The following is a 24,273-nucleotide window of genomic DNA, read 5'->3' as shown; positions in this document are numbered from 1 at the left end:
TTTATGTTAGGTAGAAGAAAATTGGTAATGAGACTAACTGGAGAACTTGTATTCAAACATAGCATCCTTCTGCTGCATGTGACTTCTGAGGCTAGGAAATTACTAGAACCTCAGCTCCATGAAAGCAGGAATCTTCCCATATTATTCACGATGATGCCCTTAATGTTTAGAAACAGGCTTGATAAGAGTAGTGCTTAATAAATGTTTACTGATCAAAAGAACGAATGAACGAATTTTAGAATTCTTCCCCGCATAATTTTCATTGCATTTAGAATCATGTAAACTGTGGATCTAGTCAGTATTTGGTCAGCATGATAAGTGACGTAACCCAAATCAGCTAGGAATCATGTGATACATTAAAATGGCCATAAACAGGGGCCAGCCTGGTGGCATGGTGTTTAAGTTTGCACACTCCGCTTCCAAGGCCCAGAGTACACAGGTTCGGATCCCGGGCACGGACCTATGCACTGCTCATCAAGCCATGTTGTGACAGCATCCCACATTAAAAATAGAGGAAGACTGGCACAGATGTCAGCTCAGGGCCAATCTTCCTCAGCAAAAAGAAAGAAAATAGCCATAAACAGGTCAGCAGGAGGAGTTGCACAGACTTTATCCCTATTCTTCTTCTCTTTCCCAACCCACTGTTGGGAGGGGCAGCATGGCACCACAGCAATGATATTCTCATGTTCTCCCAATTTTTCCCCTGTCCATTATATGAGAGAGAATAATATTTAAAGACAGAGGAAAACAGTCACAGTTTAAGAAGTATTTGTTGTTTATAAAAGTAAAAGGGTGTGGAATATTTACCACTGTAATCATAACAAACTCCTGGGATCACAACTACAAAGAGACTGGGTCTACAGAGATCAGGTGGAACTACGAATGCAAATGTGATGGGTTGAAACGAACTTAGGAGAAGGAAAAGTTCCTCTCTAGAATTTATAAATCACAGCAGCAGTTTCAAGAGTGGAATCGTAAAAACGTGGTCTTTGATTAGATTGTACAAATTAGCTAATAATGCTACACGTCAGTAAGTTATTGATTGGCTTGGATTATAATTATACTATAATCTTTGACTAGAATTAAATTATTCATCATGTAAAATTTAAGGATCATGATACTCAGTTTTTCTATGTATAAACGGAACTATCTTAGTATATTACATAATTAAAGACGAGCAATTATGGGTGCTTTCAATAAGAGAGAAGCTTGGGCTTCCTCTGAGCATGGTGGCTGGGTGTCTAGACAAGCGTCCCAGGGAAACCAGGCTGAAGTTGTATTGTCTTCACGACCTAACCCCTGAGATTGAAAATCTGATTTGCTGTATCTACAAAGCATGACTCTATCACTTTATGAGGACATGGAAAGCATTATTTGACCAAGTTTACAGCCTCATAAGAAAATGCTTCCTCAAGCATGAATTTTTTAAAAGTTGAATTCTATTGATATACCTGAGGGATTTTAATCTATCCCATGTTACCACTTTTTAAGGCCTTTGAAATTCTGTCTTTACATACCTGTGTCCTTTGTTTAACCTCAGCATCCCCCAAAGGGGTCATCAAATCTCTGATAGTTTTGGGTCTAAAGAAGAATTACAACTTGAAAATTGAAACAAAGTAATTCTCATCCATGTTAATACAGATAAGCATATCGTTTAAAAACGAACGAATTTGCCATATGTTAAACCAATTTTTAGTATTACAAGTGGGGTTTTTATACTTCATTATATTGTTTATTTTTATATTTCCAAACCAAGAGTGAGTTGGGGTAGTGGAACAAACACCGGATGGAGAACCATTATTTCTAGTCCTAAACCCATTTCTTACTAGCCGTAGCCTGAGCTAAGTCACATTCCCATTTGAATCTTCATGTCTTCGTCTGTAAAATTAGAAGTTGGATTAAGTGACCTCAAACAGCTTCTCTTGGTCCAAGAGGTTCTAACAAATAAGTGGCATGATGCGCCCCATCTTGATTCCTATCATTTAGGTAGCAAAGACTCAAGTGCAGGTGCGTCTTCATGAGTCACTTGCAGCACCAGTATCCACCACCACACGATAACTACCTTTTGATTTACACACGCCACATTTCTCACACTAGCTTATTTAGCTGACTCTATTTGGAATTTGTTGACATTTACCATTTACAGTGTCAACAGATTTACATAGGAACATGTCACATATTGCCTAGATGAAAGGAAGCACATACTGTGCTGATTGCTGCTCATCCCAAGACTGAAGATACATATCGTCACATACCATCCCCAACTCGTGTGCAGAATGATAATGTCCTTGGCTTTTTTTCAGTCAGAAGCTTTTTATAAAAATCTCTCTATAATCAAGCCAAAAAAGTGTTCTGTGGGCAAACAACTCTAACGAACTGGTATCTCGATGACACCTGCTGGAAGCTCAGCGGGAAGGAAACACTGCGTGGGTGAGCAGGAAAAGTAAAGGAAAGCACGTGTGAAATTAGGGCTTGACTTTCCCGTCCTAGTAAAAAGAAATGTGTGTTAAACCAAGATGTCAAATACATATTAAAGAATTTTCATGCCTTTTGGGTGACACTATTGAAAACCAGAAACCAATGTTATAAAAAAAAGAGAAGCTTTAGGGTAAAAAACAAACAGCAAACAACACGAGAAAAGGAGGCATTCCATCTAACTCTAAAAATTATAGTTGTATCATGTTCGATGATTTGGGGATGAAAATTTTGCATGATGATTTTAATGTGAATGATAAAATGCAGGTGCAATTAATAAGACATTTCCCTATCAGGTGTCATACACGTGAATACTGTTCAGGCATGATTCTGAACCCTAGATTGCACAAAAGAAGCCTTCTGAACTTGTATTGTCTCAGTTTTATCATAGAGAGGTCAGATTAGGTTGTGAGAGCAAAAAGGAAATATACTTTCCATTGCCAGCAGGGTCTGGAGAACAATGAAGTAGAAGACACACTGGTAAAGGTCAGGCCTGCCAGTCACTAAATGTCCAAAAGGGAAATTTTGATTTTTTTTTAAATAAAAGGTAATTTGATCCATCACGGCTGAATGTTACATTAGAAGATGCCCCCCTTTGCCCTGATATAAACACAATAGTGCTTCAAGGAACAATGTCCAAGAATACCCTCGGGTCTTGGTGAATATATTGATTTCATCTGAGTTAATAAACGTGTAACAATGAAGCCCGTTAATCAGGGACCACTGGCAGAAATACCACCCTATCCTCCTGAGAAATATCAATGACCCTATTTTTACTTATGTGAAATTTCTTTATTCATATTCACAGCCCCCAACATGGCCTCAACAAAAGAACTTTTCAAGTTCTTTAGGAACTGTCAGTCAAGATTCTGGTTTAGTTGGAAACAAGAGAAGATTGTTGATTAGTTTACGAGGGCAAAAAATAAAAGACGCACAGATGATTCAGGAGATGATAGTGGACTTACTACAAATGAACAAAACAAAGCAGAACGACAACAAAAAAACTACTTCTTGACCAAATCTCAATTCTATTTTCAGAGCTGAATTTTTATGCAAACTTTTCCTTCTGTACAGTTCGTTTGCACCTTAGAACGCTATATTTGAGTTTACAATCAGGATGTCCTTCCCCACCCCAGAAACAGTTCATGAAATCTACCCCTGTCTCCATGTAGACCACCAAATGATCCAACACCAATGAGAACATCAGCATGTCAATCACTTTTTAAATGGTAGGAGGTACTGGAACCGTTCCTCTGAACTGGGAGCTAGAGACTCTGGTCCAAATTCCACCGACTGGTTGTTTGGCCTGGAAGACGAATTAAATAATTCAGATTTCAGCTTCCTCACCTAGTTGAAGAGGCTGTTGTCTTCTAAGGCAACATCCACTTCTTAATTTTTATGAATTGATTGACTTAACTGAACTTAATAGTCTAAGAATCACTCAAAGAGTTCCGTGTGGAAACAGATTTAAATTTCTAAATTTTCTGCAACCTAAAACAGAATTTTGATACCAGCTCTAACTTTATATGAGTATATTTTAGTTTTCTTCCATGCAAATGATCATAAGATCTGTGCCCCATCATACACAGTGCATTGATTCCTAAAGATGATTCTGGGCCTTGTTGAATGAGGTCCTTGATGGGATAAAAAACAAGACCTATTGTATTTGATTATAAAACTGGCACATAATAATGACCTGGTTCTCTGAGATATGTATAGATTCTTAAAAAGAATTATTCTTTTTTCATGGTGTTCCTTTATTGTTATAAAACACAACATAAGATCTTGTTATCTACAAAAATAAAATGTCATTATTGTGTTAATTGACACCTCAGTCTGAGCAATCTTTGAGGGCCCATATTTTTTTTTTTTCTTCTAGATCCTGGGAGTTATCAATCTTAATCTATAGATATCTTATAAAATTCTTATTTTCTCCCATACTGACCCTAATTTTTAAAAATATTTTTAGGAGATCAAAAATTTTAGATTTGATATTTCTTGTTTAATCCTTTTTTCTTCTGGTGCATTTTAATGGTTCCCCTCCTTTCCTCTTATTTCTTTTGGTTTGAATCAGCTTTATTGCTGTTATTTCTTTGACCTAAGATGACCTACTAGCTATGTGGTGGTGGTTGTTTTCTTCTGGGTGTAAAAAATGATGACAGAGGCTTAAAACTAAATACGTAGATGGTCCTACAGCAAACAAGGAAAGAAAACAGCAAAAAATCACAGTCTTAGAAAGGTAACTTAGGGCCGGCCCCGTGGCTTAGCGGTTAAGTGCTCAAGCTCCGCTACTGGTGGCCGAGGTTTGGATCCCAGGCAAGCACTGACGCACCGCTTCTCCCGCCATGCTGAGGCCGAGTCCCACATACAGCAATGAGAAGGATGTGCAACTATGACGTACAACTATCTACTGGGGCTGTGGGGGGAAAAAAAAGGAGGAGGATTGGCAATAGATGTTAGCTCAGAGCTGGTCTTCCTCAGCAAAGAGAGGAGGATTGCCGTGGATGTTAGCTCAGGGCTGATCTTCCTCACAAAAAAAAAAAAAATAAGAAAGGTAACTTAGTGGGTATTCTTGGTAAATCACTGAAAAGTTTCCGGTTACAGGTATCTTCCTCATTTGTCATGCTCATGGCATAAAATTTCCCCATCAGAGACATATTCCTTCACCTTCTCATTTCTTTAACTTTTGGTGGTGGTAGTTGGGGGCAGGATGATCAGGTGTCTCTCGATATATAGGAAATAGCCTTGAAATAGCCAGTCCTTCAGACTGGGGATTGACTTTCCAAGGACACCGACAGTGTAAGAGAGCTGGAACTTGATGGGATCGGGCATGAATTAGACATCTGCAGCAGATACAGTAGAATAGAAAGTTAGTGTGATCCGAGCAATTTCCCTAAACTCTCTCAGCCTCAGTCTAATTGTTACTAATGTAGGGGGAGTAAAAGTGCCTCCTCATTGGGCTCCAGGAGAGCATTCAGAGGGTGTGGTCCTGTGAGCTTTTCACAAGAAGCACTCACTAGATACCCTAGTGTTGCTACCTGGATTGAAATTATCTTGAATGTGTCATCTCATAGAACTATCTTAGGTTAGGGAGAATCAAAGGCAGAATAAAGAATTTTTCTTGTATTGCTCATTCTTCCTAAATAAACCCACAGTTTAAATATTAGGGCTACCCTCCCCCCACCTCCCCCCATCAAATGGCCAGGCGAACAATGGAAGTAGAAAAATGGAAATAAGATATTGTTTCTTCTGATGGCATGCTCTCAAAACCCTCATTGGGTGCACAGCAACTTATTTAATGGGAAAAAACGTGAGACCCAAAGCACGGCATAAAGCACAAAGTTCTATTACAGAGAACAGTCTCTTACTAATTTATCTACTTTCATTCACTAATTTGTCAGTCAATATTAAATGGCTAGAGATTTCTGAGTTGAATAAAGAGGGAAAACATCCGTTCATTTTTTGTTCTGCACAATAAAAGTAAAGCAGAAAAGATGTAATAGGTCACACAAGTGCAATTTAAGGGGAGAGAATGCTTCCGAGAATTAGCAAGAATAAATAAATAATTTCTCAGTTGAAGGGAATGGTAGCTGAGAGCATTTAACATGTGTTAACTAAAGTTTCTACTCTCTTTCCAGGCAGTGTACTGAAGGGATATTTTTGTTTGTTGCTGCTTTTCTCCCCTTTTTATTTTCTTCTCTTTTCAGGATATCGCTGAAGGGATCACAGTGGGAAATTACTTGTGCTTGTCAGTTGATTGTGTGGTGAAGAGACCGGTGGGGCTCAGAGCTGAAGATCTCTATCCACGGGCCAGGCAGATTGAAAGGCAGTGCAATGGAACGAGACACATTCTCTCCCCTGACCTCCTTCTCGACCTTGACCTCCAGGCTGGCCGCCCTCCCAGTGAGTGAGATAAAGCTCACAATGCAGTTGGTACTGATCCAACCTGGCCTTGACCATCACACCCACTCCACGCAAGCCCTCACCAGAAGCCTCCACCGTGCCAGAAATGAAGTCTGGGCTGCCTGGGCATGAATCAGCATCTCTAAGGACAGGCATGTGGACTGCTTGCATTCTGTTTTGCTTTTTGATTAGATAATACTCCTCTCCAGAGACGGAGGAAGGCTTACCTCAGAATAAAATAAAAGGTCAAGCAGTCTACGCTGTTTCCACTAAGCAAAAAGTAAAAAGCTGCTAGCTCTTTGCCCCGTTTTGGGGGACCTGTGTGGTTGGCTCAGCTCTGAGATATTCTTAATAACGTTGTTTCTTGGCCTTCAATCAAAATCAAGTAAGTGTCGCTGATTCCTAAAGATAGGTTTTTAGGTGCTATAGGATCAAAATTTAGCACTGCAGATCATAAATGAGGTTTTTCTGTTGGAGAGCAAAAGACGTATTTGTTTTCTTCTAGGCAGAATCACATACAGAGTTAAACAACAAACACAGTTCTAGGCACTTTCATATGTATGGTCTACATGAAAGCAATACACAACTAGGGCACCTTAAGGCAATAACCAATTATTTAATGCCCTCAATGTTATAATGAGATATTTTACATCCATATGTGATATCTGGACAACTAAGTTGACAATTCGTGAAAATTTAAGAAAAGTCAAAATGTTTTCTGAAGGCACTACCTTTGAGAGGAGATGTGGCTATGTGGAGGGGCTCTCTCGGTTGACACAACGACTATAGGATGAGGTCCCAGAAACTTGATGTTCTTCAACAGGCAGGATGACTCCTTACAAAGAACACCTCCCCCAGCCAAACGACAAAAACACAGCATCGAAAAACTGTTGTGCACACATGGTGTGACATACGGGACCCATAGTCAATAGGATGATGAGTAACTAGTGTTCCTGCCATGAGTGGGGCCTTGGGTTCCAAGAAGCTCAATCTAGGCTTCCCCTGGCTGGGCCTGGGGGCCTAGTTTCAGAGAGGGAGCATCTCCATACGTCATACTGGGCCAATGAGCACAGCGAAAGGAATGCTCTTTATTGTATTCTTTGAGTAAAGGAACAGAGCCCACTCAGGTAACTTCAAATAAAAGAATGGAGTTATTCATAGAATTCTCATGGAATAAAGAAAAATGGGGATCTCAGCAGTGAATCTGAAGTGTCTGGAACACAGTAACAGGAACCTCCCCAAAGCTAAACCATAGTTTCGGGCCTGGATGATTCAGTGCTGCAGCAACTACAGCAGCAGGAAGGAGTGGATTCCCACAACCAGGCGCCCCTGCTGTATCTCGGCTTCTATGGCACCTGACTCTACCAACCACCCATCTCACGCTCCTCACTGCTCACACATTGTCTGCTGGTTCATGACTTCATGGACTTGTTTTCTTACAGCCTCTCAGTTCCACTGTGGACGTCTCGCCTTATCTATACGGCACATTCAAACACTTAAGACAAAAACAACTTGGTTGACCAGTCACAGTGGTCCCGATTTGGGCAGAGCCCTCATTCTGGGCCAGCTCATTGCCTCCTGTGCATATAGGTGCTCTTGGGGCTGGTGCCCTGTCCTCACCAGCAGTGTGAGGCAAGGTCAAGAGAGGCAGGACACGGCTTCTGGGGCTGTTCTCTCAGCAGGAGTTGAGTGGGAGCCTTTAGGCCATAATCTTAGTGTGGTGATATTATAGATGAACGTTATCACACAAGCCTCATTGTACAGGAAAGTCTTTCAACAGTTAAAGGAATTTGAAAACTTTTCAGCTTGCTTGCTAATTTATTCCCACTTTAAGAGAGCTGAAATTTTTTCAAATTCCTTTAACTGTCGAAAGACCATGTCATAGTCACAATAATATTACTGGACAAAATCATCCAATTAGAAGGCAAAGATTTTCAGCATGGATTAAAAGCATCAATAATATATGATTGCACAGACACAAATAAAACTGCATATTCCTGAAAGGTTGAATGTACAATCATGGAAAAATATATAATAGACAAATAAATAAGCTTTCAAATAAAAGAAAGCTAGTATGGCTATAGTAATATCTGTCAAAATAGGTTAATACAACAGGTAGTACTAGAAATGAAGGAGTCACTTTGTGTAGGTGAATGACTAAATACTGAAACTCACCTTAGAATATAACAAGTTTAAACTTGATGCATCCAACTTAAAAAACATGAAACAAATAAAGCAAAACCTACCATTGTAATTCTAATTGAAGATGTTATCCAAGAGCTCTTAGTAACTGATAGACCAAACTAAGAAAAAAATTAATGTCAGAAAAAATAAAGTGCATACTACATAATTAACAAACTTGAGACAGTAGCTATATTTAGGATATATAGTCCCTAACTGTAGACACACATTCTTTTTAGGCACAGATGTAACTCATAGGAAAAGTTATCAAATATTATGCTGTCAGGTAAATCTCAACGAGCTTTAGAGAACTGATAAAATATAGATGACATAATATAACCCAACACAGGACACTTGGAAATCAATTACCAGAAGATAACCAAAATGAACAACATGCACATGAAAAGTTAGAACTCGTGTATATATATTCACTCACACACACAACAACATACACACACAAACACTAAAATGCTTTGTTGGTGAAAAAAGAAATTAGAGTGGAAAATAGAAAGTACTTAGAACTACATGGTCATCAAAATACCACCTATCAAAACTTGTATTCAACATAAGATGCTACAAAATAATTTCTGAATATACCCAAAGAAGTAAAAATAAAATGATAAAGAGCAGAAGTTAATGATTCAACAATTTATGCCAATAATGAGATTTCTTTAAGATATATAACAATTTATGCTAATAAAGAAATTTCTTCAAGTTACATAACTTGACAAAATTGCCTCAAAAGAAAATAAAACACAAGGTAGTCCTATAATGATTAAAGAAACTGAATCAGTAATTTAAATTCTTTCCACCAAGATCTCAGGAGGAAATATTTTTACAAATTAGTTCTGTCAGAGAGAGAATTCCAAGCTCACACAAATCTTTCCAGGAAGAGAAAATGAGGAATCATTTCCTAGTTCATTTTTATGAAGTTAAAATTATCTGCACAATCGAAACCAAGTAGAGACAAATCAAGATCAAGAGTAAAAAGCTAAGCAATCCACTGGAATAATAGTCAAATCTTTCTCAAAAAATGAGAAAAAAGTTTTAAGAAATATGTTAGAAAATGTTGTCTGGCAATATATTAAAAAGATCATAATAATGAGATTGAGTTTATTTCATAAATGCCAGGTTTGTTCAGTATGACAAAATATACTAATGTCATTCACTGAATCAATGGATTCTAGTAGAAAAAGCCTAAAATAATCTCTGCAATAATAATCTCAGAAATACAGAAAAAAAAATTTCAATGAAACTCACACCCCTTCATGTTCAAAAAGAAAAAACTTAGCAAACTAGAGATGCAAGAAACATTTTATAAACTGAGAGGGGATTTTAAAGTTTATAATCAATGAAAAAACATTACTAAAATTATTCCCTCTAGAAGTAGAGATAACAAAATGAAGTCAATTATCAAGACTGTTATCCAAAATGTACAGGTTTCTTTTCCACTGCAATAAGATAAGAAAATTTTAATAACTGGAAAATAAATAAATTTATGATTGCTTCCATAGTAAAACCAAAAGATTCTATGAATTACTTATTAAAATCAAAAAGACAGCTTAACAATGATGGCAGGATAACATTAACATGCAATTGTCAATTATATTTCTATATTACAGAAGCAAATAGAAAATATAATTCCTATATACAAGGGCTACAAAATAATAAGATACCTGAGAATAAATATAATAAAAGACTTACAATACCTTTATATAATGATTTATAGAATTTAATTGAGAAGTATTTAACAAGACAAATAAAGGAAGAGGCCTACCCTTGAAAATATTGTCATCTTAAAGAATACATTTTTTCTCAGATTTATTTATAGAATCAATGCAATTTAGATAAAAATTCCAACTTTTGGGAATTGAAACTTGATAAGCCAATTCTAAAATGATATGTATTATAAAGGAACAAAGATATTCAAAATATTCATTTAAAAAAAGCCATCATATTGCATACCATTAGGAAAAAGGTAGGCTAGGAAATACAATGTGATGAGAAAATTGATTAACCATACAGAAAAAAATGAAATTGGATTCCTACTTCGTACCCAAAGCAAATGTCAGTTCCACATGGATTAAGTATTCAAATGTGAAAGATAAACTCTAAACCTTTTGGATAAAACCCTTTAGAGCAATTGTTGGGCAGAAGTTCTTGAATCAAGACAACTCAAATGCAAATCAAAGGAAATGTATGATACACTTACCCACATAAATGAAGAACCCATATCAGCAAAGTGCATGAGAAAAGACAAGCCACAAACTGCAGGAAGACATTTGTTTTATGTAGAATAGACAAGACATTTGATTCCAGGATTTATACAGAACTCCTATATATCAACAGGAAAATTTTTAAAAATTCAGCTGAGGGGTGGGCAAAAGGGGCCAAGGGACACATATATATGATGATGGATAAAGATTAGACTATTGGTGGTGAGCATAATGCAGTCTATACAGAAAAATGATATATAATAATGTACACTCAAAATTACACAATGTTATAAACCATTATGCCCTCAATAAATAATTGAAAAAAAATCCAGCTGAAAAATGGGCAAAAATGCAAATAGTCAATTCACATACGAGTAAACACAAATGGCCATCAAGCATATGAAAGGTGCTTAATCTCTTTTATAAATCAGGAAATGGAAATAATCTGAAATTACATTCCACATGTCCCCCAAATTACATATCTGAAAATATCAAGTATCCACAAGAGCCAATGGAAAACACACACTGCTGATCGGACTGTAAATTATATACAAACACTCGGGAGAAATGATGCCCATTTTCCACCAAATTTGCAGTTAGGGCTGCCCTAGGACCCAGACATCTCCCATTACTTTCAGACCCTAGGGAAGCTCTGGCACATGTCCACCAGGGGACATGAAGCCGCACTCTTTGTGATAGTAAAAATCTGTAAACATTGAAAGTGTCCGACTGTTCAATGGATAAATCGATTGTGAATTCCTAGAATGCAATTCCATGCATACCATAAATCGTGAAAATGACTGACTGTTTACACACATTTGCATAGATGAATCCCAAAATTGTAATTCAAAAAAAGAAAACCAGAGGGGGAAAAAGAGGTATATTATAGTGGCTGCACCATGGAAAACAGTATGGAAATTCCTCAAAAAATCAAGGATAGAACTACCATATGATCCAGCTATTCCACTGCTGGGTATTTATCCAAAGAACTTGAAAACACCAATGTGTAAAGATATGTGCACCCCTGTGTTCATTGCAGCGTTATTCACAATAGCCAAGACTTGGAAGCAACCTAAGTGCCCATCAAGGAACGAATGGATAAAGAAGATGTGGTATATATACACAATGGAATACTGCTCAGCCATGAGAAACGATGAAATCCAGCCATTTGTGACAACATGGATGGACATAGAGGGTACTATGCAAAGTGAAATAAGTCAGAGGGAGAAGGTCAAATACCGTATGATTTCCTTCATTAAGTAGTAGATAATAACAACAATAGACAAACACATAGAGACAGAGATTGGATTGGTGGTTACCAGAGGGGAAGGAGGGAGGGAGGAGGGCGAAAGGGATAATTCGATACATGTGTGTGGTGATGGGTTGTAATTAGTATTTGGGTGGTGAACATGATGTAATCTATGCAGAAATAGAAGTATAATGATATACACCTGAAATTTATACAATGTTATAAACCAATGTTACTATAATAAACAAAAAAATTTTTAAAAAAGAGGTATATTATGATTCTATTTACATTAAGGTTAAAAAAACAAAGCAATCTATGATTGAGGATTGTTTATATTTGTGGTAAAACAACAAAGATATTATGATATATTCTAACAAGAAATTCCGGATGATAGTTTCCTCAGGGGTTGGGGAGGAAAGAGAAGAAACAGGACACGGAGGCATTCAAAGACTCCAGCGATACTCTATTTCTGGGCTTGGTGCTGAGTACCTATCTATTAAACTGTTTACTCATGTTATTTTAAGAAGTTAATAAATTCAAGTGAGAATTTTACTCTCCTTTTCTGTAAGACTTGTCCTCTCTGAGCCTTTCCCATCTTAGTAACCTGCACCATCACATAGTCAGAAATCTGCAAGTTATTCTTAGAGCAACCTTCCCATGACCACCTTAACCAATCAATCACCAAATCCTGTTGATTCTGGCTCCTGAACCCTCTGAATTCTGACCACTGAGCTCCACTTCAGCCCCCACTGGCGAGCCCCAGGCATCAACCGGACTCGGGCTACAGCAGTATCCTTCTTGCAGCTGTCCCTCCATCTCCTCCTGCTTCTCTACAATTGACCATACACGCAGCAGCTAGAGTGATCTTGCAAAATCATACTACGCCACCACCCGCCTAAAGCCATCCAGGAGCTTCCCTTTGCTCTAGAGTGATAACCAAGTGCCTTAGCATGTCAGCAAAACTCCGTATCATCTGACTCATGTACCTTTACAATCTCATAGCCCGCCTTTCTCGTCATTGTTTCAAACATTTCAACCTCATGGGCCTTTATTCGACTCTTAAAAAGAACCTGAATTTTTTCAGTCATCTATCCTTTACAAAGCCCCTGTCTATTTCTTTGCCCAGCTAATTTTTGCTCATTATTCAGGTCTCAGATTAAACATCATTCAGGCAGGAAAGCCTTTTCTTAACCTCCAGTGTAATTTAGATCAACTTGATATAAACTCTTTATAGGATCCTATACTTGTTCCTTGGAACCCTCTTGACAATTGTAATTACCCATTAGATCATATTTCCCATTAGAATGTAACCCCATATCTCACTTGGACTAGTGCAATAACCTCCCAAATGTAATCCCTGCTCCACGATTGTCTCCCTCCAATCCGTTCAACACACCAGCCAGGTGGTCCCAACACACATGGTAAAGTAAAATTTTACTTGTGGATGGCTTTCCCTTGCACTGAAGACAAAACCCCAAATCCTTAGCATTGCCTAAAAAGCCTTCCTGCTCAACTTCATTGTATCTCCAAACTCACCCTTGTTCACCAAGTTCAAGGTATTCTAATGTCCTTACACTGTTCTCTACACTCATCTCGTGACCTGTAGCTGGACCCTGAACTTACGGGACGATCTTCATATTTCAATGCTATGTTTATATAAATCTGCCCAAAGAGAGCTTTCTTAACTACCACGTTTTCTTCCTAGCAGTTATTTATTTGAATGGTAATTTTTTTTACCTGTCTGATCTTACTGAAGTGCTTCAAGCATATTCAGCACCCCCTTTACAAAAATACCCCCATTTACTTCAGCCAATTTAAGTAGGCCAGTGTTCTATACAATAAATATTTTTATTTTATTTATTTATTTATTTATTTATTTTGGTGAGGAAGACTAACACTGAGCTAACATCTGCTACCAATCCTTCTCTTTTTCTTGAGGAAGATTCGTCCTGAGCTAACATCTGTGCCCATCCTTCTCTATTTTTTATATGTGAGATGCCTGCCACAGCACGGCTTGATAAGCGGTACATAGGTCCACACCCAGGATCCAAACCTTGCAAACCCCAGGCCACCAAAGCAGAGTGTGTGAATTTAACCACTACACCACCGGGCTTGCCCCTACAATAAATATTTTTAATGCACTGATACATATATTACCAAATTCCCCTTAAGAACAGTTACAGAGAAACAATTAAAATTCTCACTAGTAGCAAATGGATAAGCTCATTCCTTGGTACATTGTCGGCCAGCTGTATTGCTGGGTATTTTTAAAAAATTTAAATGTAGATTTTTAACAGATTCTTTTGCAGAGCAAAAGTTTCCAAAAGTGTTATTAAGTCCAATTTATCAATTTTCCCTTTTATGTGTCACGCCTTTGGTGCCAATCTAAGAATTCTTTACTTAGATCTAGATCTTGAAGATATTTTTTCCATTTTTTTATAGAAGTTTTATAGTTTTACATTTTACATTTAAGTGCATTACTCATTTTGAGTTAATTTTTGTATAAGGTGTAGGGCTTAGGTTGAGGTTCATTTTTTCCTATGGATGTCCAATTGCTCCAGCGCCATTTCTTAAACAGGTCTTCTTTTCTCCATTGATTTGCTTTTTCCCCTTTGTCAGAAATCAGTTGGGCATATTTGTGAGCTTCTATTTCTTTATTCTTTATTCTGTTCAATAGATATTTGTGTCTATTTCTTTGTGGATACACCACAGTCTTGATTATGTGCCTATATAGTAAGTCTTGAAATGTGGTATATGGATTACCTTACCTTATTCTTTTTTTTTCAAAATTATTTTTGCTATTCTAGTTTTTCTGTCTTTCTATGTAAATTTTAGAATAATTTTGTCTATATCTACAAAATTTCTTGCTGGAATTTTGATATGAATTCTATTAAACCTGTATAACAGTTTGGAAAGAATTGATGCATTTTCTATGTTGAGTCTTCCAAACCATGAACAGAGCATGTTTCTCTATTTATTTGTGTTTTTTAGTTTTGACTATACAAATCGAGCACAAGCTTTATTAAATTTACATCTACATATTTCTCCTTTTTTGACTGATGTGAATGTTATTTGATTTTTAATTTTGATATCCACATATGCATTGTTATATATACCATTGATTTTTGTATGGTTATCTTGTATCTTGCAACCTTGCAGAATTCACTTATTAGTTCTAAGAGTTTTTGTAGATCTCTGGAATTTTTTAAACAGACAATTATGACATCTGCAAATAAGGGCAGTTTTCTTGATTCCTGTATGATAAGTCAGTATGTCTTTTATTACCTTGTTATAGAGCTGCTAACACTATTTTGAACAGCAGAGATGAGAGTGGGCATTGTTGCCTTGTTCCCAATTGTAGGGTAAAGCAGTCTTTTACCATAAGTACAACGTTAGCTATAGGCTTTTTTGTGGATGCTGTCTACCAAATCGATTAAGTTCTTCCTCTATTCTTTTCCTGAGAGTTTTTTAAATCACAAATGGATGTTCAATTTTTTCAAATGATTTTGTGCATCAATTAATACGATCAGGTAATTTTGCTTGTGAATTCGAGTAATGCACACTTAGGTAATAGAAAACTACAACAAAACTTCTAATCAAAAAAATATTGGTAAGTATTATTTTCTAATATTTTTAAAATATGTAATATATTGTGATCATTTTCACAGGTCAATCAATAGTTTGCTACAAAGGATTTTTTAACGGCTACAAAATAATTCATCATAATTATAGTAAAAAAATCACACAGACATTTAGATGATTCAGAGTTTTTATTTTTTTAAATAACTCTTTGATTCATGATGTATATATATTTTTTAAATATCTCTGAATATGTCCCTAAGATGAATTTCTAGAAGTAGAATTCTTCTGGAAAGACATTGATGTTTTAAAAATTTTAATATTCATCACCATATTTGCATAGCTTTAGTTAACAAGTCACTGTATCATTAATGAACTAATAAGTACATTCTTTTAGTGCATGGAATATCAAATGCTCAGTGATCATGGAAATACGACACTTACCATGCCCTCTTTGTGTGTGTACTTACAGATTTATATAATCCCATATATCTCTTTGTTTGCACCTGTTTTCTCTACTACATAAGGAAGCTGGTGAAACAGATATTGTGTTATTAGTCTTTGTATCCTCAGTAGCTAATATTGTACTTAAAACAAATTTTAAGACATATTTGTTAAATGAATGTTTCCCTTTAAACTAACATGCTTGAATAACTGTAAAACTAATAAACATTCAAAATATAAAGTACAGTTTCCTAAAAATTACCATTTAAATTATTTGAAACTCACAACTAAGAAATAGACATTAAAAATTGCATGGTATATTTTCTTTCACTATTTTTTATGCCTGTATTAATTATCAATAAAGATAGACAGAGAAATAGAGAGAAAAGACGTTCTATGCATCCATGTAAACTTTGGGAATGCACTTGTGAGAGAGACCAAATTCTCAAAGTGCCTTGGTTGTGGTCCCTTCTTATCTCATCAGTGTGGGGGAAAAAAATCAAAAGCAGTTGTTTGATAATCTTCTTTCCAGAAGTAGTCCCTTCAGAGCAGTTTTATTAACTAACAGATTTTTATTTCAAAATGAGTATGATAATTTTTTCAGAATACACATACACACACACACACACACACAATAGCAGTCATACTCTCCCAAAAATATACCTAATCACACTTATTGGAATTTGGGTATTATAGAATCTCCTGCCACTTATCTGTAGCTTATAAGGTAGACAATTTCTTCATATGGCTTATGTACATATTTATTTTGTTATATATTTTCAAAGAATATATTAATAGAATAAATATGAAGGACACCACAAGTTTTTCACAAGAACTGATAGGAGAGAACATATTTAAGCAGGAAAATAATGGTGAAAGTATTGAATTTTTAGTGAATAGATTATTTGGCAATGATATGCAAAATGGACATAGAGGCTAAAGGTGAACAGGTCTCCAAGGAGACTGTTCTTAAATTCAAGGGTCAAGTGGTAAAGGTCTGAGTTAGGGCCATAAAAAAGAAGAAAAACATATAAAGTTCAATAATGAATGGTTTGTACATCAGAGTTTCTTGCAAGGAAATAAGCAAAGTTGAGGAAAACAAGTTGGCACAATAAACCAGGCAGTATAAGAAAATCACGAACATCTCAGGCTCTTCCCCACCAAAGTTGTCAAGAATGAATTAAATATATGTAACCAATTCTGAATGTTTATGGTATTCTTCTTCAAATTTCTTTGAATTGGCCTTTGTTGATCAAAAGGCATCATTGTTGGCTTCCTTTCCTGTTCTCCTTTGTCGAGGCTCCCAGGAAAGAAGATCAACAATAGGCACAAGTGGCCCATTGGGCTGCTTGGTGCACGTCCCGTGATTTCTGCACTGTTTTCAATAGAGAAACAGTCCTATAAACTTCTAGCTACTTCGACCTTACATTATGTTAATTCATTTCCCGAGAGAAAACAATTGATCTTTTTCCACCAGAACATATCTCAAAAACTAGTACAGAAATGTCCAAGATCCATAAGTGTCAATTCCCTGGGGTTCCCCATGTGAAAAGGGGAACTGATTTTTTACTTTTTAGGGTGGATTTGCTCTTTAAATTAGCCTTTTTGGGAGTAGCATTTGATTCTATAAAGTTGAAGTCATGAGGAAAAAAGGAGTCAACAACAGTGTTAACCAGGTGGAACAAACAAAGCTCCTCACTCCCCAGGACCCTCACCCCAGGCTTGGAAAGGAATTGGATAATCGTGAGATTCCTCCTAGATCTGGCATGAAATAGAAAATTATCCCAACAACCCCAAGAGAATTATTAAAATACCTGCCTCCTGCCCCCAACTGCCGATCTCTCTTACTCTGCATTTGCCTGTTTCCACAGCACTTTTGATCCTCAGACACACGATAATCTTACTTATTATGTTTATTGCTTATTGTCCTCTCGCCCCCCTCCCCCCCGAGAACATAAGCTCTGTCAAGTGTGTGATTTATCCTGTAACGAGCCCCAAGACTGTAGAATTGTTTTGAACATGGTAGGTGCTCAATAATTACTAAGTGAATAAATGAATGAATAAAGAATCTTGGACTTGTTGCAATATTTGCTATTTTTTCCACTTTCCCAATGAAAATCTTCCAGTCTCTCATGAGAAAAATCGTTAACCCCCACAGATGCCCAAGGGAGAGTGCATAACATTGGATGGAGCCATGGGCCATGCTGAGGGCAAGAAAAGCACATCTCTGTGCAGGGAGTGCACTTCCATTAGTAGCTGGCCAGTCTCCAAGAAAAGCAACTCTTGCTCAGCTTAAGGCACAAGAGAACTATTATTCATACATGTTTACAGAAACAGCTGTAAAGAAGACAAGAGTTTACGGTGGGTGTCAAGCACACACGTTGGCTGTCATGCTCGGCTGCCACTGTGTTGTCACTGACAGAAACAGGAACTTAAAATAAGGGCTCCATCATTATGCACTTAGTTTTTTTCTTTTTTTCCATCCTGAGTGTGTGTGTGTGTGTGTGTGTGTGTGTGTGTGTGCGCGCGCGCGGCGGCGCGCGCGCACGCGCGCATGTGTGTATTTTAATTTATTCCAACAGACCCCAAAGTGAGCATGAATGATGGGCAGCCTGGGAGAAAGTACAGCCATATGAAAATCAAGAGCCCAAATTTTCCTTCTTTTTATTTTTTTGTTTAAATAGATGAACAAAAGGTTTTGGGTTTTAATTAAAACCACAGGAAGTGGTGGAAAAACAATAAGCTTCTTTCTGGATGACATTTGCGAGCCTGCTTTCGCCTCCCACCCACCCACCAATGACGTGCGCAGATGAGCCGCTCTCTCCTCTTCATCACAGCTTGGGAGCGCCCTGCCTCCTCGGGATGTCACACGTTGGTGGCAACGGAGGTCCTCTAACAGCTCAAAAAGGGCTTAGGGTGGATTTAACACTTTGAAATTTTAAATATTTTAATTAAAATATAAATACCAAACCTGATATCGTTGGTTATCCATCTATTAATCTGAGAGACCCTACAGATTATGTGTGAGAAACAAATAATCAAGATTAGTACCATTTCAGTACTGCCTGTAGCAGTGGATGTTTTCAACCTTCAATGTTCCCTTCTGAATATGAGGGGGGACTAACGGGGGCTCACTGCATCATCGTTTGGTGCACCGGAACGGAACGGGGCTGTGGGTGCACACCCACGCCAGGAGCAGCTTCATGCTTTACTCTGGCCCTACTCACATCGGGGGTGGACTGTTCAGATCCAGTTGCTGATGACATAGGAGTCTCAGGGTGTGTATCCGCCTCGATGGAAAGACAGGGGTCGGGTCAGGTTTCTTAGCAGCAACACCGGGAGCCACTGTCCCAACCAATGATGCTTGAAGAGATGAGGGAGACAAGGTGAGGGGAGTGTCTGGGGAGAGGGTGGGCGTGGCAGCATCCACGTGACATCACAGTTCCCCCCGACGCTTCTTCGTCTTTGATTACACGGGTCTTAGACAAAGGGGTGATGAGGCACGGGTAATGGTATACAACATATGAGAATTGTTCTTTATTTCCATAAATCAAAATAGTTTGATTCTGCGCCTCTGTTCGGCAGGATGGAGGAGAAGCCCAGACGTTCACTAGGAATCCAACCCCAGGGGCTCCTGGGAAACGGGGAAGGAAGGGCCTCCAGTCTTCCTAGGATGCGTCACTGACGCGCCCTTTCTCAGCCCTCTCTGTGGTGTATGGAAGACAGAAATCTCTGCCGATGGTGCCCGTTTCCTCTGTGCAAAATTCAGCCCTAGCATCTTCTCTCGGAGTAACCAAAGTGGTAGGATTAAGGGCTCACATGCGTGGAAATCAACTACCTCTCTGTTCTTCTCACCCTCCTGTGCGGCTGATCACCTGCCCTCCACAATAACCCTCCCATCCTCTCAGTTCTTTAAAACAAAGGTCTGCAAGGACGATTTCAGGATGCGCCATCCCCACCTGATTGGAAATCCCAAATCGCCTGATGCACCCAGTAGACAATAAAACAGGGGCCTGGCTGAGTTTCCCATAAGGAGGGATAAAATCATTGCTTTTCACTGTTTTATGAATGGGGTCTAAGTGATAAGATCAAATAATTTCTCAGTAATCTTCTTTCTGTAGATATAATCATAATCAAGATATTTTTCTGTATCAATTATTTTGAAATGCCAAACAAATTCTATCAAAAGTCCAGGAGTAAGTCAAATCACACTATTTTATTAGCAGAGTGCAGAAATCAACTTCCATTTCCAAGCTATAGGTTGATGGAGAGGGTTTCGTCCTTTGCCAAATGCCACCTCCAAGAGAATCTAATTTAATTGTCTGGGAGGGACCGGGGATTGGTGTGGCTCAGACAGCCTCTCAGGTGATTCTCATACGTGGTCCATGCTGGGGGACCACTGATTAGGAAAACTCCATAAGATAGAGGAACATAAAGAGGACTCTTCTGCTAGCTCTCCACCCCTCATCTTCAACTTTTAACCAAAATTGTCATGTGAGCACGCTTTATGAACAAATTATGTTATGCACACTTACAAAATGAATTTAATAGGGAATGACTGGCAAAGTTGTGAAAAGATTTGCTTCCTTTGATATAGTAAAAAGAAATTTCCACTGCTGTTCCTTTAATGGTAGACACCTGGGTAATTAATTAACACCTGCTCTTAGCGGAGCTAAGAACATGCCACGCTGGGAGTGAAGGTGGCTCAAAGCCAGGGCAAGAGGAGGTAAAGCTGTAAGAAGGCACGGCAGACAGATGGAGTGACGTGGGTGACCATTGCTTAACTGGTGAGAAGGATATAGTCCAACTCCAGTTCCCTGGAATAAGCAGGAGGGAGGAGATCCAGATCTGCCCAAAAGCCAGGCAGAAGAACCAAATAAGCAACCTGGCTCCCCAAGCGCACCGTTTTAGATGAGAACAGGGGAGGGATGCAGCAAGATGAAAAAGCAAGTTTCTGACATTATCAAACCTTCAGAGAAGCAGCTGGGATTGTTTTCAAACCTTCCAAGTTCTTTAGGATGCAACTATTTCTGTAAAGTGTAGCTGGACTTTTGGTTCTGGTTGTAAATGAGACTGAGTGTCCTATTCAAGAGAAGTTCATCTTGAAAAGCTGGGATGGAGGTAAGACAGGTAGGAATTGACATATATGATAGTTAAAATATGATTTTGTATATATATATGTATTTGTTACTGATTGCCATACAACTTTCCAGGGACGTCCTGACAGCAAAAGGAGGTGAAGTACATCAGTGTCCCTTCCCATCCACCTGTCCTGCCCTCACCCACCTCCACCCCTCCAGAGTCTGTCAAATGTCAACTTCCCTTACACTGTAAAAGATGATAACCTTTACATTCTCTCGTGTGTCCATAATTAAGTCTTCTAGGTTTTCTTTGTGAGTTGGAAACCAAAAAAGAGTATTTATTTTATGACTTCTTACCAGTGTTCGTTATGCCACCAAGTTGTGGGCTATCAAGAAACATCATCAAAAGTATATGAATCAAGAAGTAGTTAACACTAAAAAGTAACCAATACGTGTCCACTTCCTGAAAGATGGAGAAGTACTTCTCCCCATTCCCTTGCTAAAGACAACTAAGGCCCACAGACACCACATACAAGACAAACACAAGAAGACTGAAAGGTGGAGACAGGAGGCCAGACGGCCCAGGACCGAAGATCTGGAGGAACGATGCAGCAGTGAGTTGCCTGTATTTGGGGATTTTTCTGCCTCATTTATCCCAGACTGATTGGTAGTGAAGTTGTCACCTAGAAACACCAAAAAGGTGCAAAAATAAATAAGTAAATAAAAGTCCCCTAACAAAAAGCCTGCTTTCTCTGGCCAAAGGACCAGGAAAGAGGTAGCCTAGCAGGACAGAAACAGTTTAGACAAGTACCGCTCTACTGCAGCCAACACCACAGGAAAACTGAAGCTGCTCCTACTCCTGCCAGCAAGGTCGATGGGGAGCCCGGACATCCACCTCTCTGGGCTGTAAGGAGGCACCCCAACTCCCTTGTGGGGTGTTGTTTGAGAGGACCAAGAGCAGAGCGACAGCTTACATCCCTGCCAAGTAGTGACAACACCCCACACTGGCGGGATCAGGACAAAACAAGAGCCTGACTTACACCCCAAATAATGTCATAAATTTGACAACTTAGATGATGTGGACCGATTCCTCAAAAAAATGCAAACTCACCCAATATGAAATAGATGAAATACCAAGTAAGATAGATGAGTACCTATTCAGGAAAATGAATTTATAATTTACAAACTCCCAAAAGAGAAATCTCTGGATCAAGTTGGTTTCATAGGAGAATTTTAACACCAATTCTACACAATCTCTTCCAAGAAATAGAAGAGGCAGGAGAAATCCAAATTCATTTTATGGAGCTAGTATTACTCTGATACCAAAAGAAAGACAGAGAAAGAAAGAAAGAGAGAAAGAAAGAAAGAGAGAGGGAGAGAGGGAGAGAGGGAGAGAGGGAGGGAGGGAGGGAGAGAGAGAGAGAGGGAAAGGAAGGAAGGAAGGAAGGAAGGAAGGAAGAAAGGAAGAAAGAAAGGAAGAAAGAAAAGGGAGGGAGGGAAAGGGCGAGGGAACTCGAGTGGGATCAGGGAAGAGAGGGGGGCAGAGAGAGAAAGAAAAGAAAAGAAAGACGGGGGGGAGGGGAGAGAGAGAGAGAGAAAGAAAGAAAGAAACTACAATACTCATGAATATAGATGCAAAAATCCTTACCAAAGTATTTTCAAACAGAATTTTGCAATACATTAAAAAAATTATATATCATGAGCACATGAGGTTTATTTAAGAGATTCAAGGCAGGTTCAATGTTTGAAAACCAATCAATGTAATCCACCATATTAACAGGCTAAAGAAGAAAATTACATGATAATACCAATTAATGAAGAAAAAGCATGAGACAAAATTGAAAACCTATTCATGATAAAACTCTTTGAAAAAAATTGGAATAGATGGAAACTTTGTCAATTTGATAGAAAGTGTCTACAAAAAACCTATGGCTGACATCATACATAACAGTGAAAGCCTGAGTGCTTTCTCAGTAAAATCAGGAACAAAGCAAGAATGTTTGCTCTCACTCTTAGTCAACATAATGCTGGAACAACATACAGATCAGAAAGGAAGAAAGAAACTGTCCCAGTGTGCAGATGACATGATTATCTACATAGAAATATTAAGGACACATAAAAATTCCTAGAACTAGTAAGTGAGTTCAGCAAGGTCACAGGATACAAGATAAACATATAAAATAAATTTTATTTATACATAGTATCAATAAATATGTGGAGATCAAAATTTAAAGTAAAATACAGTTATAATCACTCAAAAAAATACTTGGGTGTGAATCAAACAAACATGTAGAGTATTTCTGTGCTGAAAACTACAGAATGTTGATGAAAGAAGTCAAAGAAGATCTAAATAAGTGTAAAGACACTCTATCTTTATGGATTGAGCCTTCACCATAGTGAAGGTGTCAGTTCTCCCCAAATTGATATAAGGTTTAAAACAGTTCGTATCAAAATCGCGGCAGGAATTTTTGTAGATTATTCTAAAGTTTGCATGGAAAGGCAGAGGAACTGGAACAGCTAAACCATTTTTTAAAAAGAAGAAAGTGGGAGGGATCACTTTGCCTAATCTTAAGATTGACTATATAGCCATGGTAATGAAGACTGCATGGTATTGGTGGAAGGATACACACATAGATCAACGCAACAGAATAGAAAACCTGGGAATAGAACCTCACAAAGATGTCCAATTAATTTTTTAAAAAGATGTAAAAGTAGTTCAATTGAGGAAAGATAGACTATTTAACAAATAGTTTTAGAGCAATTGGATATTCATAGGAAAAAATGAACCTTCGCCTGGGTCTCACACTTTATACACGACTTAACTCAAAATAAATCATGGACTTAAAATGTAAATGTAAAACTTTTAGAAAAAACATACAAGAAAACCTTCAGGGTATAGCACTAGGAACAAAGTTTTTAGACTTGACACCACAGTACAATCCACAAAAGAAAAAATTGATAAGTTGCACATCATCAAATTAAAAACCTTGCTCTGGAAAGGACCCTCTTGAGTAGATGAAAAAATAAGCTACAACTAGAAGAAAGTATTTTTAAAACATATGTCTGATATAGGACTAGTAAGTTGAATATGTTAAGAACTCTCAAACTCAACAGCAAAAAAATCCCCCAAAGAATCCAATTAGAA

The sequence above is a fragment of the Diceros bicornis genome, chromosome 16 (assembly GCF_020826845.1).
Source record: "Diceros bicornis minor isolate mBicDic1 chromosome 16, mDicBic1.mat.cur, whole genome shotgun sequence".
NCBI lineage: Eukaryota > Metazoa > Chordata > Mammalia > Perissodactyla > Rhinocerotidae > Diceros > Diceros bicornis.
The sequence above is the reverse complement of the archived record's forward strand: the minus strand, read 5'-3'. Positions refer to the sequence as shown.